Source organism: Podarcis tiliguerta (genome assembly GCF_965153285.1).
Source record: "Podarcis tiliguerta genome assembly, chromosome: 2".
NCBI lineage: Eukaryota > Metazoa > Chordata > Lepidosauria > Squamata > Lacertidae > Podarcis > Podarcis tiliguerta.
Genome location: NC_139535.1, coordinates 96,932,065 through 96,946,281, shown reverse-complemented (window position 1 = coordinate 96,946,281; position 14,217 = coordinate 96,932,065). Strand labels below are relative to the sequence as shown.

Sequence of the window (14,217 nt, the reverse complement as noted above, 5' to 3'; positions counted from 1 at the left end):
TGCTAGCCTATATTCTGACAAAAATGGAATGAAAAAACAAAGAAACCGTCACTGAGGTCCAGCTCCGAGGGCCTTCTAGCAGTTCCCTCACTTCAAGAAGTGAGGTTACAGGGAAGCAGGCAGAGGGCCTTCTCAGTAATGGTGCCTCCTCTGTGGAATGCCCTCCCATTAGATGTCAAGGAAATAAACAACTACCTGACTTATAGAAGACATCGGAAGACAGCCCTGTTTATGGACGTTTTTAATGTTTAATGCTGTATTGTGTTTGTAATATTCTGTTGGGAGCTGCCCAGAGTGGCTGGAGAAACCCAGTCAGATGGGCGAGGTATAAATAAATTATTATTATTATTATTAGTGCTCTTAGAAGCAATTGGTGGGAAGTGGGAAATGGGAGTATAAACTGAAGTTATGCTCTTAAAGGACAGCAACTGGCAGATATTTCCCAAAAGATGGCATGATTGTAGAAACACCTTTAGCTGGACTGTTGCAAGCTTTACTACTAATTGCATAGTGCTCAGTGTCTGTGATTTTATACCTGCAAGATATCTGTTATAATATGTGTACCTGTTACAGAGAGTGGTGAAAACTTCATGGATAAACATTTGCTGGATTCCATAGTAGCTTGTTGGAGTCTTGTACGGTGGTACCTCAGGTTACATACGCTTCAGATTACATACGCTTCAGGTTACAGACTCTGCTAACCCAGAAATATTACCTCGGGTTAAGAACTTTGCTTCAGGATGAGAACAGAAATCGTGTTCCGGCGGCACGGCGGCAGCGGGTGGCCCCATTAGCTGAAGTGGTGCTTCAGGTTAAAAACAGTTTCAGGTTAAGAACGGACCTCCGGAACGAATTAAGTACTTAACCCGAGGTACCACTGTATAGCTGCTAGAATTCCCAAAGAAGGACTTAGAACTGGAAGGTCTGGACTATTCAACCTGAACATAATTTTTAATTTATGATACTTTATTTATCATTTATGGGGGGGTGGGAATGGTGACAAGCCTAGTGACTGGCTTGTTGTATGGCTGAAACATTGTACAATTATTTCATTGGTTGTACAACAAATCCATATTCCATTTGTAAGAAAGTTCAGAGTTTTCCCAATATTTCCCCCTACAACTTTGATACAATATCTCAAAGTTTTTGTGCATGAATGATACCAGCAGCTCCTCTCGTCTCCTCTCCCTACCCCACAACCTCAATTTCTGGTCCAGGAACACACAGATTTGTATGGATGGATTAAGCAGAGACAAGGCTGGATTGAGTAAATTAAAAATAAAATAGTTTTGGAATGGTTTTGAATCTACAGGAGGTAAATATATTTCTGTTCTGTGGTGGGTTACAAGTAATCCATGAAACATCATAAATACGGCAGGTTGTGAGATGAGGGCAGTAGCTGTCTTTTGCAAGGAAGGGGTTTCCATAAATCTTCATCTTTGACCTTGGTTTGTGTAACCAAAACATAGTGCTGTGCAATACTGTCTTCAAATTCCTGCCATAGTTGCTTTCCCCACAGTAAAACAAAGATAAGCGGGTGATAGCTGGAGGGCAATAAAACAGAGTTATGTGGAAAGGTGTTTTTTATTGCAGAATTTCCTTGTCCATATTGATCCATTTGTGTTATAGTCCATTGTCTGCAAAGCTGAGCACAACTCAGGCAGCTATTGGGAAATGGAGAAATATTTGCATGCAGTTTAGTAATACTATTCAGAGAACTTTGGGGGAAAGCTTGTAGGAAAATAAAATTATGAGAAGCGGTGATAAAAATCTTAATTTGTGGGTGTTTCTTTTTTTAAAAAAAAAATTGTTGGTTTTGTTACTGATAAATGAAGACACTTTATCCCTGATGCAAAATTTTCCACTGCTGAGACAAACTTTTCTGAAATTAATATAAAATAAATAAGGTAACAGTCTTTCCCTTTCTGTTTCTCCAGGACAAGAGAAACAATAAGTGGATAGTCTTCTTTTTCTTCTTTGGCAATCACTCATAGCCAAGTAAGATTGTCTTCCATAAACACGGTTTTAACAATGAGTCCGTAAGTGACTGTGGAGGCCAATTCTGGATCCACACGTCCTTCCACAGTGGGAGCATAGGTTTCTGGGCGGAAGTTGATCACGGTGTGGATTTGCCAAGCGTGCCTTCCTCTTAGCACGTTTCTCCCTTGCATTCTGAGTTTGAGCATCTTCAAAGCCCATGACACCTTTGGTAAAGGCTGTTCTCCAATTGGAGCGCTCGCAGGCCGGTGTTTCCCAGTTGTTGGTGTTTATACTACATTATTTTAGATTTGCCTCAAGAGAGAGTCTTTAAACCTCTTTTGTTGACCACCAGCATTACGCTTTCCATTATTAAGTTCAGAATACAGTAGTTGCTTTGGAGGACGATAGTCTGGGCACTGTCCTCAACAAATAAACCAATCTGGCTCATGTCAAAAATCATTTGAATTTTTCTAGTATTAAGTATTAACCCTGCTGGGTTAGGCCAAAGATCTATCTAGTACAACATTTTGTTCTGACAATAGCCAACCAGATGGGTGAAGCCCACAAGATGGATTTGAGCCCAATAACAATTCTCTGGCTTGTGATTCCCATTAACTGGCATCCAGAAGAATGCCACCTCTTTATGAACACTCAAAAAAACTCAAGGGACTTTTTGAACATTCAGCCAGGATACTTTTTTTTTTTAAAAAAAAGTGAACTATGGTCACCTTCTCGTACCAGTTTCCGCCCTTCCCTAGTAAAAAAAATTAAATTGTAAAGGATAGTAACTGGTAGCATAGATAGCTCACTACTCCTAAGGAGAGGCCTTATGGGGCCTGCCCTTAGCTATAAATGATGTGCCTTAGTAATGCCCCAAAACATCATTTGCTTCTAGAAGCACTGCAGTAATCTCTGCCTTCAGTTCAGAATGGAGAAAACACTACCAATGTCATGTTGGAAATGATACCCAATGATGCACTGAATAGGGATTTTTTTTCCAGCTGGAACTCACCGGAACTCAGTTCCAGCACCTCTCAGGTGGGCACCATTGCCATTACAGTGGTACCTCTACTTACATTCACCTCTGGTTACGTATCCTTCGGGATACATACACGGCAAACCTCGAAGTATTTTTCCAGATTTCGCCGCATGCGCATAAATGCTCTACATGCCGTGTGCATGCACAGAAGCGGCAGAAATGCTCTATGTGCCACACACATGCGCAGAAGCAGCACCTCCTGTTGAGAATTCCTCGGGATCTGACCAGAGCTCCAGAACGGATCCCATTCGCAACCGGAGGTACCACTGTATAAGAGAACAAGAAGTTTGTGTGTGTGTGTGTGCGTGTGAAGTGTGAAGTGTGTGTGAGTGTGTGTGTGTGTGCGAGCCTGCATTGTATATATAGAATGGTTTTTTTCTGATCAAGAAAGGGGCAATGATCCTTCTGGTAAAAGAAAGAAAAGATGGTGATTTTAATGGCTGAACAAAGTGATAACTCATAGTATTTTCTTTCTTGCAAAGCATAAACTATGGCCAGAACTGCAGTTAATAGAGCAGAGAAAGCAGAGGCGTTTGGGAATAAAGTTAAAACACTGAGGTATTTATTGAGTCTATCAGTCTTCAAACAGAACCTAACATGGTGGTATTTCGGCTCAAAATAGCAGACTGAGCTTCAGTGTAGATTTTTATACTTTTTGTAAGATTCGCTTTTCCCTCTATCAAATACCCACAGATAGAACCATAAAGCCTCTTGCCATAAAATGGCTCTCCCGTGATTTTCTACTTTTGCATCATGTTTCAGGTGGGACAAGGGTCAGTGGTTATAAAGAGCCACAGGATTCCATGAGTACCAAAACACCACCCTTTAGCCGGTTTTCAGACCAGGTGAGATTCAGTCACATAAGCAGCATTTGCATAGGGATGTTTCATGTGCGGCGGCCCTCAGACCATGGGGTGGTACCCTTTGACTACGTGTTCATCTTAATAAGTGTCACTAACACATCAGGTCTGTATGCTTGGGCTACTCCGTTTAGGGAAGGAGGCTGCAGTTTCCACTTTTATTAGTCTGGCATGAAATTAACATCCACTTTAAACAAAATGGGAAACAAATGGCGGCCATGGCTGCCAAAGAAAGCAAGAGCTCTTGGATCTCGCAAAGGCTAGATGCAGCCATGTAGCAGATCAACATACTCCTCTGCTGATTACTTTGCACCTTTGCAATTAAACTTGTGGCCTATCACAAGGCTGGAACGAGCGCTCTGGAATGAGTTCCCTGATTGCGCAACAGCCCTGCAACTCCCTAGAGTCATCGGTACAGCAGACAATAGGATGCAGATGCCGCTTCAGGGCTTTGGCAACCTTTCCAGGTGAATGGGAGAACCTTGCCAGCATACACACATGCCAACATGGAAAATCACAGCGTTACCCTGGGATGTGATGGAGGGGAGGGAGGTGATGGAGAAGCCTTTTAATAATGGAAGGATCTCTACAGCAATGAATTTTTCATTTATTTATCCCCACTGAAATGTGCAGCAGGGAGTCTTGGGGGCATCTGGTCAAATGTCCTTTAGTCCAGACAGACAGAAGGGTGGACAAGGCCTTAGGTGATAAGCAACACAGGCCTCTCTCTGATTCCCATGAAGTTCTAGGCAATGCAAGAAAACAGCCAATAGCTACAGAATTGTCCACACCAGACTTCCCTCCAACCTGGTGTCCTCCATATGGACTTGCAGTACCCATCATCCTTAATTATCGGCCATGCTGACTCAGGTTGATGGGAGTTGTAGTCCAAAACATCTGGAAGGCACCAGGTTGGAGAAAGCTGGCCTTGATCTGGACCCTATTGAATGATTAAGATCAAGAGTCCCATGGAACGTGTTCTAAATTCTGATGCCTAAGCCACCCACCCACCCACCCACACACACACCTTCGATCCAGCCACGTCACTAATGGTTGCTTACACTCCTTCCAAGTAGGAAACTATGTGCTTTTCCATAGATTAGCTCGTTTTGTGTTCTTAGGGACACAAATCATTATGAGTTACAACGGTATTCCCAATTTACTGTATTTGTTTTATTTGTGATTTTATTACTTATTCCACATTTTCTGTATTTTCCATGTGCTTCATACCACTTTCGTCCATTTAGAACTCTTTTACATGGAAACCTGGGCTCCTCTCCACCAGCTAATGTGTTGAAGGCTTTATAAACAGTCTTGTTTCATTGTTTTCCCTGCATGTTTCAGTCCCCAGAGTGTGTGACTCAAGTTATGTTTGGTCCGATTCCGAATGTTCTGTAAGGTAGGAGAGAGAGGGGAGAGGAAGGAGGGAAGTGGGAGAGAGAGAGTAGGTGAGAGAAAAGCAGCTATTAATGTGATAAGCTGTGGAAAATAAGAAACATTAAACTGACTCAACTCATCTTCCAATAAGGGAAAGTTTCGTATTCTAATGGCAGTGGCCTTTTTCAACAGAGGTGGTTGCTAGATCCATAATTTTAAGTAGCCCTAGACATTCTGCCAAGACCTTCTTCCAGTTTCTTTGACCCGAAGATGGGGACCTTCTTAACTTCATGGTGAACCTTTGGTATGTGTGCACGCATGACAGTAGTGTGTAGGGGTCAGAGACAAAAATGAGTACAGCAATAGACGTCCTATGCTGTCAGGTGGGGGGCAAGTGGCAGTAGTTTGGTGTAAACAGCCTCACGGACCAAATTAGGACCTATGCCAAGCCAAAATTGGCCCATAGGCTGGAGGTTCCTCATGCCTGCTATAAGGGATTCTAGAAGAAAGCCATGCTGTGATAAGCATATCCTGACTGTGATCCCCGATCCAATGAGATAAGTAACAATACAACCTTTAGAACACATCTGATGGTGGCCCTGTATAGGAAAGTTTTTTTAAAAAATGTTTTATATTTTATTATGTTTTTATATATGTTGGAAGCTGCCCAGAGAGGCTGGGGCAACCCAGTCAGATGGATGGAGTGTTGTTGTTGTTGTTGTTAAATAGGACGTCCTTATTTTCATTGGGAAAATGTTGGAGGGAATGGTTTTGTGGAGAAATGGAAACTGCCAAAGATGGAATCAAACACTGAAGATCCCAGAGAAAGGTGTGGTTGTTGTTAGATGGGAAGAGAGGTTCATTTAGAATACAAGGGGGCAGGACTCAGTGAAGACTGCTGGTTCATTGGAAGACTTCACAGATTGAATTACTGGACACAGAATTTTGGTAGCTTAGTTGTGTGAAATTCCTCACCCTACCTTATTGGAAAAACAAGAGATAAGAATACACTGTGATTAAAAACGGCATCTCATGCTTGAAATATAAATTGTGGCTGTGGCAATTTACACCAGATGGTCTGGTGGCAAAACATAATTTCCTGCGTTATCAGGTGTAGGGTTATTAATTATTTCATGTTTACACTACTTGTGATTAAAAATATGTGTACACTATTTCACTCCCCCCTCTCTCATTGGAGTCTCTGCTCTGTGTTCTTCTGCTAGGGAACATGCAGCCAGTGGTAACAATAAAGAGGGCAAATTTCATGGGAGACCCCTGGCTGCAGAACAGTGTGTGTGTGTGTGTGTGTGTGTTCCGCTCCCTCCCTTTCCTTCTACAGACATGGAGGTTTTAAGGTGGGTAGTCAATACATTATAATTTTACTATTAATGGTTTTTATCTGTTAGCTTTTCTGTTTGTTGTTGTTGTTACCTTGTTTTATGGGATGTGGGTGACGCTGTGGGTTAAACCACAGAGACTAGGACTTGCTGATCAGAAAGTCGGTGGTTCGAATCCCCGCGACGGTCCCACCTCCTGCCAACCTAGCAGTTCGAAAGCACGTCAAAGTGCAAGTAGATAAATAGGTACCACTCCGGTGGGAAGGCAAACAGCATTTCCATGCACTGCTCTGGTTCGCCAGAAGCGGCTTAGTCATGCTGGCCACATGACCCGGAAGCTGTACGCCAGCTCCCTCGGCCAATAAAGCGAGATGAGCGCCGCAACCCCAGAGTCGGCCATGACTGGACCTAATGGTCAGGGGTCCCTTTACCTTTTACCTTGTTTTTATGCTGATTCTACTTATCTTGTTTGTTTGTTTGTTTGTTTGTTTGTTTGTTTGTTTCAAGATTATGTGTTAATGTTGAGAACTGTCTTGGGTGCTGAAAGGCGGCCTTGATAAATGGCTCTCGATAAATAGCTCAGATGAACAGTTTTATGAGAAGCTATCCACAGTTGCATTCAGAAGTGGATAGTGGGGTAGGTGGGGACTGAACACTCGCTTGACCTTGTGGTAGCTGAGACACTGCTGTTTAATTGGAGGATATGGGTTGCAAGATGGCAGGGAGGCCAGCACAGTGCAAATGCACCAGCAGAGCCAATCCAGTGCTCCTGCCAGTGTGTTTGCACCTCACCTTCCTCACTATCCTCCCAGTAAGTAGTCGCAACTCAGCTGTTGGGAGATCAGGTTAGTGCTGCCACACCCATCCCACCATACCTTCCGCTACTGCCTGAATTATTGTTTTGGACACTTTTAATTTTAAACCAAGTCAATTAACACATAACACTAACATTTTATTTCAACACTTACAAAATAGTAATCACGGACTACAAGACTTGTGGGCATCTTAAACGGAGCAACAATATGCAATCACTCCGATTTTCTGAAAGCTCTGCTACTTTTTTGCTGGAGCTAATAATTTTGGACAAGTTGCTCTTCTGCCTGCCTCTCAGGAGGCTGCTCTTTATCAACTCGGCCTTCTTCTTTTTTTGGCATGGGTAGGAGGTGAGACAAATGGACGTGTCCTGGTTTGGGGGCCATGGAGTCGTGCCGCGTTTACATGATCTTTTGGTGAGGTTTCTCAGCTCTCCCCATTGCCTTCTTTGATCTTGGTCTTTGTTTTGTTTTCTGCAAGGTTCCCCTTTTGTTTGGGTCTGGTTTGGGAATGGGGTTTCCCTCCTGCTTCGCAACAAGAAATGTCGAGTTGTTATTGTCTCATAAATGCCAAGTGAAACCTGGCAAACCTTATTATCATTCTTTTGGCATTCCTTCACATGTCCCTACACATGTTTCACCTGAGTAAAATATCAACATTCCCTTTGAGTTTTGATTTGGTGGAGATTCGGTAGCAGCAGCAGCAACAGTGACTCATCCTTCTGGAAGTTTCATGCTGAAGAAGAAGGGGAGAAAGTGGATTTGAGGGCTGAGGAGGAGTGTGAGGTAGGGAGGGGGGAAGGCCTAAATTAAAACATCTGGCTAGGTAATTACATGCACTAAAAAGTTTACAGTCTAAACTACCCATACGTAATTGATCAAACTATAGTGATGTGTCACTTTCACTTACCCATATTAAGCAGTGGGCTTCACCTAGGTATACCCCATGCTAACCTCCACTGCTGACCTGCTACAGTACACTTATTAAAGCTGCAATTATGAGGTGATCCTTAATAGCTAGGGTCTTGCTTCAGAGGGGGGATTTTTTTTTCCCCTGTAGCTCACATGCGACAATTAAAGATAATTTAAAGTGTAAGTAATTGAGCTCAGTTTCTGGAAACTACTGTAGAGGTCTTGTCCCAAGCATCTGACAGGCGTAGTGGTGTATTTTGACAAGTTTTCTGCAGACTTCCATTAAATACCAACCAGGAGTTCTATTTTCTTTGGAGTCACTGGCCAGGAAATGGTGCTTGCAAAAGGTTAAGCCTCCAGAGGGGCAAGGGTGTTGCTCGCGTTCTGTACCGTGGGGATCCAATTCCAATGTAAATCTTAATTTTTGGTCGCAAAGGGTCTTGCCTCCCGTGTCATTTTGGAACTTCGGAGAAAACAGAATCTCGAGCCTTCCGAAACAGTTGTTTTCGAGCATTTTAAAAGTTTGCCTGCCGCAGAAGCCTCAGACACATTGTGGAAGATTTGGAAGCAAATCCAAAAGGGACAAACTCAGTTCATGTGAAACTTTGGGCTTTAGGGGCTCACAGTTGCCCTCAACCTTTATTCACCCTGACAGCCTCACACAACGGTTGGTGGCATTCAAAGGCTACATGCCTATGAGTTTGACCGGAGCCAGTAGCTAGCAGGGCTTGGGGCTGGTGAGGGGTGGAAACAATCCCCACATACCCTCCCTGGATACTGACCTCCTCAACGCAACTGCACTTCCCCAGGCTGCCAGACATATCCTTCGTGAGCTTCGGAATTCATAATTTACAACGGGAAGATGACAAAGAGACAGCACAAATTGTTTGGTTTTTTAAAAAAAATATTCATTCTATAACACAAATAAAGAACACAAACAGAAAAACAAACAATACAAACAAATTCTTGTCATAACCTTATTTTTCTAAACAGATAGGTGGGGGAGACTTCCGGATGGTCTTTGCTATCTGATTTTCATTTTACTTCATCTTTAGCAGTTTACATATATCATAGTTTCTAACCATCTTTTTTTAATATCACACTTAAAATAACTTCACATTTTATCGCTTATAAATAATATTATTTTAAAATACACCATCTTCTACTTCTAACCCTACAGCCTATATCCACTTCCAAAGCTATTCTAAAATTTAAATATTAACATATTTCTTTATTAACATAAATATTCCTTAAACTTCTTCAAGTTTTCTTTCACCGTCTCTTCTCTCTGGTCTCGGAGTTTCCCAGTCAGTTCGGCAAGTTCCATATAGTCTAAAGAGCCAGCACAAATTGGCTTAGGCCCACACGTACCATACATGAACCAAAGTACCACCTAGAACATACTCCACACAGCAGACTCCCCCTACACATGATCTCCGACTGTGCAATCTGGGCCTTTCCTCTTCCTTCTTGCTGCCACCTGACAAATCGGGCCTCAGTGGTCTGTTCTGATTATGGGTGAATTCCTGCCAGAGCATGGGCCCTGGCAGATTCCTGATGATGTCAAACTTGAAGATCTGCTGCCTTCTTCCAGAAATCTCAGACTCTAACATTCAGTTAACAAACGAACATGTTTGCATTAGGGGATGTCCTGAAGTAGAGGACCTTATGCATTATATCTTGCACTGCCCCTTATATAATGAAGCAAGAGAAAGATTTTTAGCACCTATAATGACAAGGTCCCCTAGCCAGAACCCATCTGACATGATTTTATATCTCCTCACAGACACAGATAAGTACGTGACCTGGCATGTAGCACTCTTTGCAACTGCTGCTAGGAAAATTAGAGCAAATTATATAGCCAAGGTAGCCACCAACTGTAAAGGAGATGAATTTATTTGACCCTATCTACATCAAGCTATATTCTATCTTTATCATCAAACTCCGGATATAATTGCACATTGTATTAATTAGCATTATTTTTTAATATATTAGTGGCCATGTGATAATTTTAACTTATAAATTTTATTGTTTAATGTCTTAACTTTTATATTAAGGTACTTTTATAGCTCTGTATAGAATATGTAATGTCTTGATAATATAAATGTTTTAAGTTTTTTGTATCAATCCAGTATATTTTCTTTTAATTGTTGAATAATTCTGTGTACATTGCGGCAGCCTTTGGCTATGTGCAATAAAACTGACTGACATTTAGTTGATGCCACCCAAATGCAGATGGATCTTCTGCACTGAATATGTTTCCTGCATTTCCCACCCCACCTCTGACCATACTCCACCAGTCAATGAGAAAGTAAATTGTATTAGGGTTGCCATATTTCAAGAGGTAAAAATCTGGACACAAAAAGTTGTTGTGTTTTTTTAGGGCAATCACCCGATAGCTCCTCCGCCCAAGCCAGAGCCCAAGTCACTCACGTCAGAGCCTGAAGAAGAGATGTCATGCAGAATCTTTTTTAAAAACCCCAAATCCAGGACATTTGCTATAAAATGTAAAAATTCCTCCCGGGATGGGCATGTAAGACCCCCAGATGTATGGCAACCCTAACTGTATCCTATGATGTGCTGGATCTATGAGCTGGGACCAGGAGCGATTCTAAGCCTTCTGGCATAAGAAGGGAGCTGCAAATGTTTTGAGGTTTGAAAAATGGAAATTGCAACCAACCAGCAGAAGAGAACGCCATGGGGGATTTTAAAATCAGGAAGGGCAGGCAGCTCTGGAGATTTCAGAGTGTTGGAGAAATGTCTATTTGGAACAAACATACATACTCTACACTTCGACTCCACACAGTACAAAACCCTGTGGCTGTTGGAATTCTAAAGAAATCCTGAATAATTTTTCAAGTGCCCTGAGAATGAGGTTTAAAAAATGGAAGCCTCTTTTCCAGGGGAATAAAACACTTGGGAGAAACTGGAGGACATATTCCAGCACAGCACTGGCTTGTGCTGGTGTAATTCCTATAGATTTTTTATTTTCCCGTTTATTGCTTTTAAAACATTTTTAGAGTTACTTATGGCACTTATAAGATATAGCCTAAGTGGCGTAGTGGATCGGGTGCTGGCACTGGGCCAAAGCAACCTGGTTCAAATCCCTGCTCAGCAATGGAGCTCAGTGGGTGGCCTTGGCAAGTCACCCCAACCTATCTAGTTGTTACGACAGTAAAACAGGATAACCCCCTTGCACACCACCTGATCTTGCAGGGAAAGTGTGATACTTTAATCTCCGAGTTATTCTTGAGCAAAGTATTATAAGCGTTGTGTGAACACAGTGCCCTTTACAAGCCTATTCTTGGAGAACCAGCCATCCTCTTGTGCGCAAAGGCCAGACAGGTCAGGAGATGTCACAAGATGACAAGACCACGGCTGGGTTGTCAGGGTTTTCTTAGGGCAGACCATCTGGCAACTTGTAGAAGGGCACAGCACCCGAATGGCAACGCTGTGAATTTAAATGTTTTCTGCAGTTTTAGAGCGATATATATATATATGTGTGTGTGTGTGTGTGTGTGTGTGTGTGTGTGTGTATGCTGAACCAATAACCAAACTGAAACCCAGCTAACCTTTGACATTTGCACTTCTACAAAATTTACAAAGCAGATCTCCAAGCAAAATGCATGTATTTTAGAGGATATTGCATACACAAAAATGCATATTTTAGTGAAATGCATGTATTAGTGAAACATGCCTCATATTGGAGGGAAATGCTTGCCCAAAAAAACAGGTGTACAGACATACAGAATCCTTTCCGGAAGTCTGTTCAACTGCCAAAATGTTTGAAAACCAAAGCGCAGCTTCTGATTGGCTGCAGGAAGCTCCTGCAGCCAATTGGAAGCCACAGAAGCCCTGTCGGACATTTGGGTTCCAAATAACGTTCGCAAACCAGAACACTCACTTCCGGGTTTGCGGAACCAAAACATCCGAGTACCAAGGAATTCGGGATCCAAGGTACGACTGGATTTGGAAAGATGTGGACCAAAATGCACACAGATCTTCATGCAGACTTCTTTTTTTAAAAAAATCACAAAGTGAATTTAAGATTGGAAGTATCTCCCTCCCTCTCTCCTTCTTCTCACCCACAAACACCAAGAGTGACTCCAACTTACCTCCTGCCTGTATTGCTCCTTCATTGAATGTGTTGGCTTGTGCTTCTGGGATACTCTTCCATTCCAAGCAAGTACAACAGGCAGGTGGGTACTGGGCTAGCCCTGCAAGAATGTGCCTGTCTGCCACTAGGGCTGGAGTCAGGGGTGGAGCAAGACGATTGGGCGCCTGGGGCGGCACATGTGCCCTGCACCAGCTGCCCATGGGGGGTGGGGCCAGCTACCCACGGGACAGGGCAATCTGAGGCAGGACGCTCTGCGGGGCCTCTGAGGAGTCTGCCTGCCTCCTCCCACGCAGCTGCCCTACAGCTGAGGGGGAGGCGGAGGGCGGACAGTTTGGGACAGCGTGCCACCCCGCATTTTGTCACCCCATCAGTGGTGACATCTGGGGCGTACCACCCCCACCGCACCCCCCTTCCTCCACCCCTGTCTGGAGTTGTTGCTTCCTTGCAGAGGGTACCACATGACTACCATCATGGAACTCCACTAGTAATGGCAACCTGGGAAGCGGTTCCTCATTCTTCCCCCTTCTACCCCTTTTCACGCAATTATGACAGCTGCAGTGCCACTGCCACTGCTTGCCACACAGCAGTCACCCTCCCTCTGGGCACCCATTTCAAATTCTGCACTCACACGTTGGAGATGCAGATGCCACCACTTCTCCCTCAGCCTGCCCAGTTTACTGGGGAGTTTTGTACACATACACTGAAAGCAAAACACAGATTCGTAATTGAAATGAGTACATTTCGATTGTCAAACCGGGCAGGTGGGGAAGCTGGTTTCTCCCTTCCTTTTAACAGCGACAGGGGAGCCTAGATGCTCCCCAACCATCTGAGCTGATTTTTGATCCCCCCTGGGTTGGCAACCGTACCTTTTAATTGTCCCTCATACTGGAGAATTTGCCTGGCAAGATCCGATGTCTCAAAGAGATTTCTTCAAATAGGCATTTAATTCCTGTCCAAAACATCGTGCCTCCTGAAGTTCTTAAGGCATCGTGAGTTGCTAGTAAACAATTACGTGTTATGATTTGGATAGCAAACGCCATTGCCCGGGGCTACCTTGATGACATTAGAATTCACGTTTCTTAATTAAGAATCTAGCATTTGACCTTTGTGATAGGAAACATATGGTCAGCGGCTTATTTGTGTGCATCCTGCTGTTAGTGCTTCCTCTCTTTTTCTTTGGAGTCTTTTCCCCCCCTTCCATCAGTCTCTTATTTCTCCAGGCCTGGTTTGAAACTCATAGGAAAACCTATCCTCATTGGGCCAGATCTGCATTGCCAGTGGGACAGCATCAGTTGGACGTTACTACCTTTGTACTGTAGCATAACAACAGTTCTCTCATGTTACATCAGTGAGCCTTGTGTGAGCTCCAGGTTTTGGGGAATCCTTGGACAAGATGCATGCAGGGCAACCCCTGAGCAGTACCGCTTCTCCTCGCTGTACTCACTGGCTTATGCTCTCCCTCTAAACTAAAGGTTCCCCATTTCCCTCCCCACCCAATGGGCTACTTGAAAAGTGTTGATGGTCATGGCAGAACAATTAATGGTTTTTCCACTTGCTGTAGCAACTGCAGAGCACTGTACTAGATGCTGTGTGACTTTTAATTCATTTTTATTGCTTCTTTTATTTCCCATATTGTCAGGGAACTGCCATCGGAGCGGGAGGCGGAGAGGAGGCTCCCGGACGATGGTGGAGAAGGTCCTAGTAGGAGGAGGGATAGCCCATCCGCTGGGGAAGGTAACCAGCGCAACACCAGTGGAGAAGGGGAGGAGATAGAGGAATCGGA

General features: G+C 43.5%; 1 long non-coding RNA gene across 1 annotated transcript; it reads right to left on the bottom strand.

Annotated features, from left to right (window-relative positions):
- Positions 1–7,486: 7,486 nt before the first annotated feature.
- LOC310671847 lies at positions 7,487–12,543 on the bottom strand. Its single transcript, XR_014508255.1, has 2 exons — positions 12,433–12,543; positions 7,487–7,930 (listed from the first exon to the last, which is right to left on the bottom strand). It is a non-coding gene; the product is annotated as an uncharacterized lncRNA (long non-coding RNA).
- Between the last annotated feature and the right edge of the window lie 1,674 nt (positions 12,544–14,217).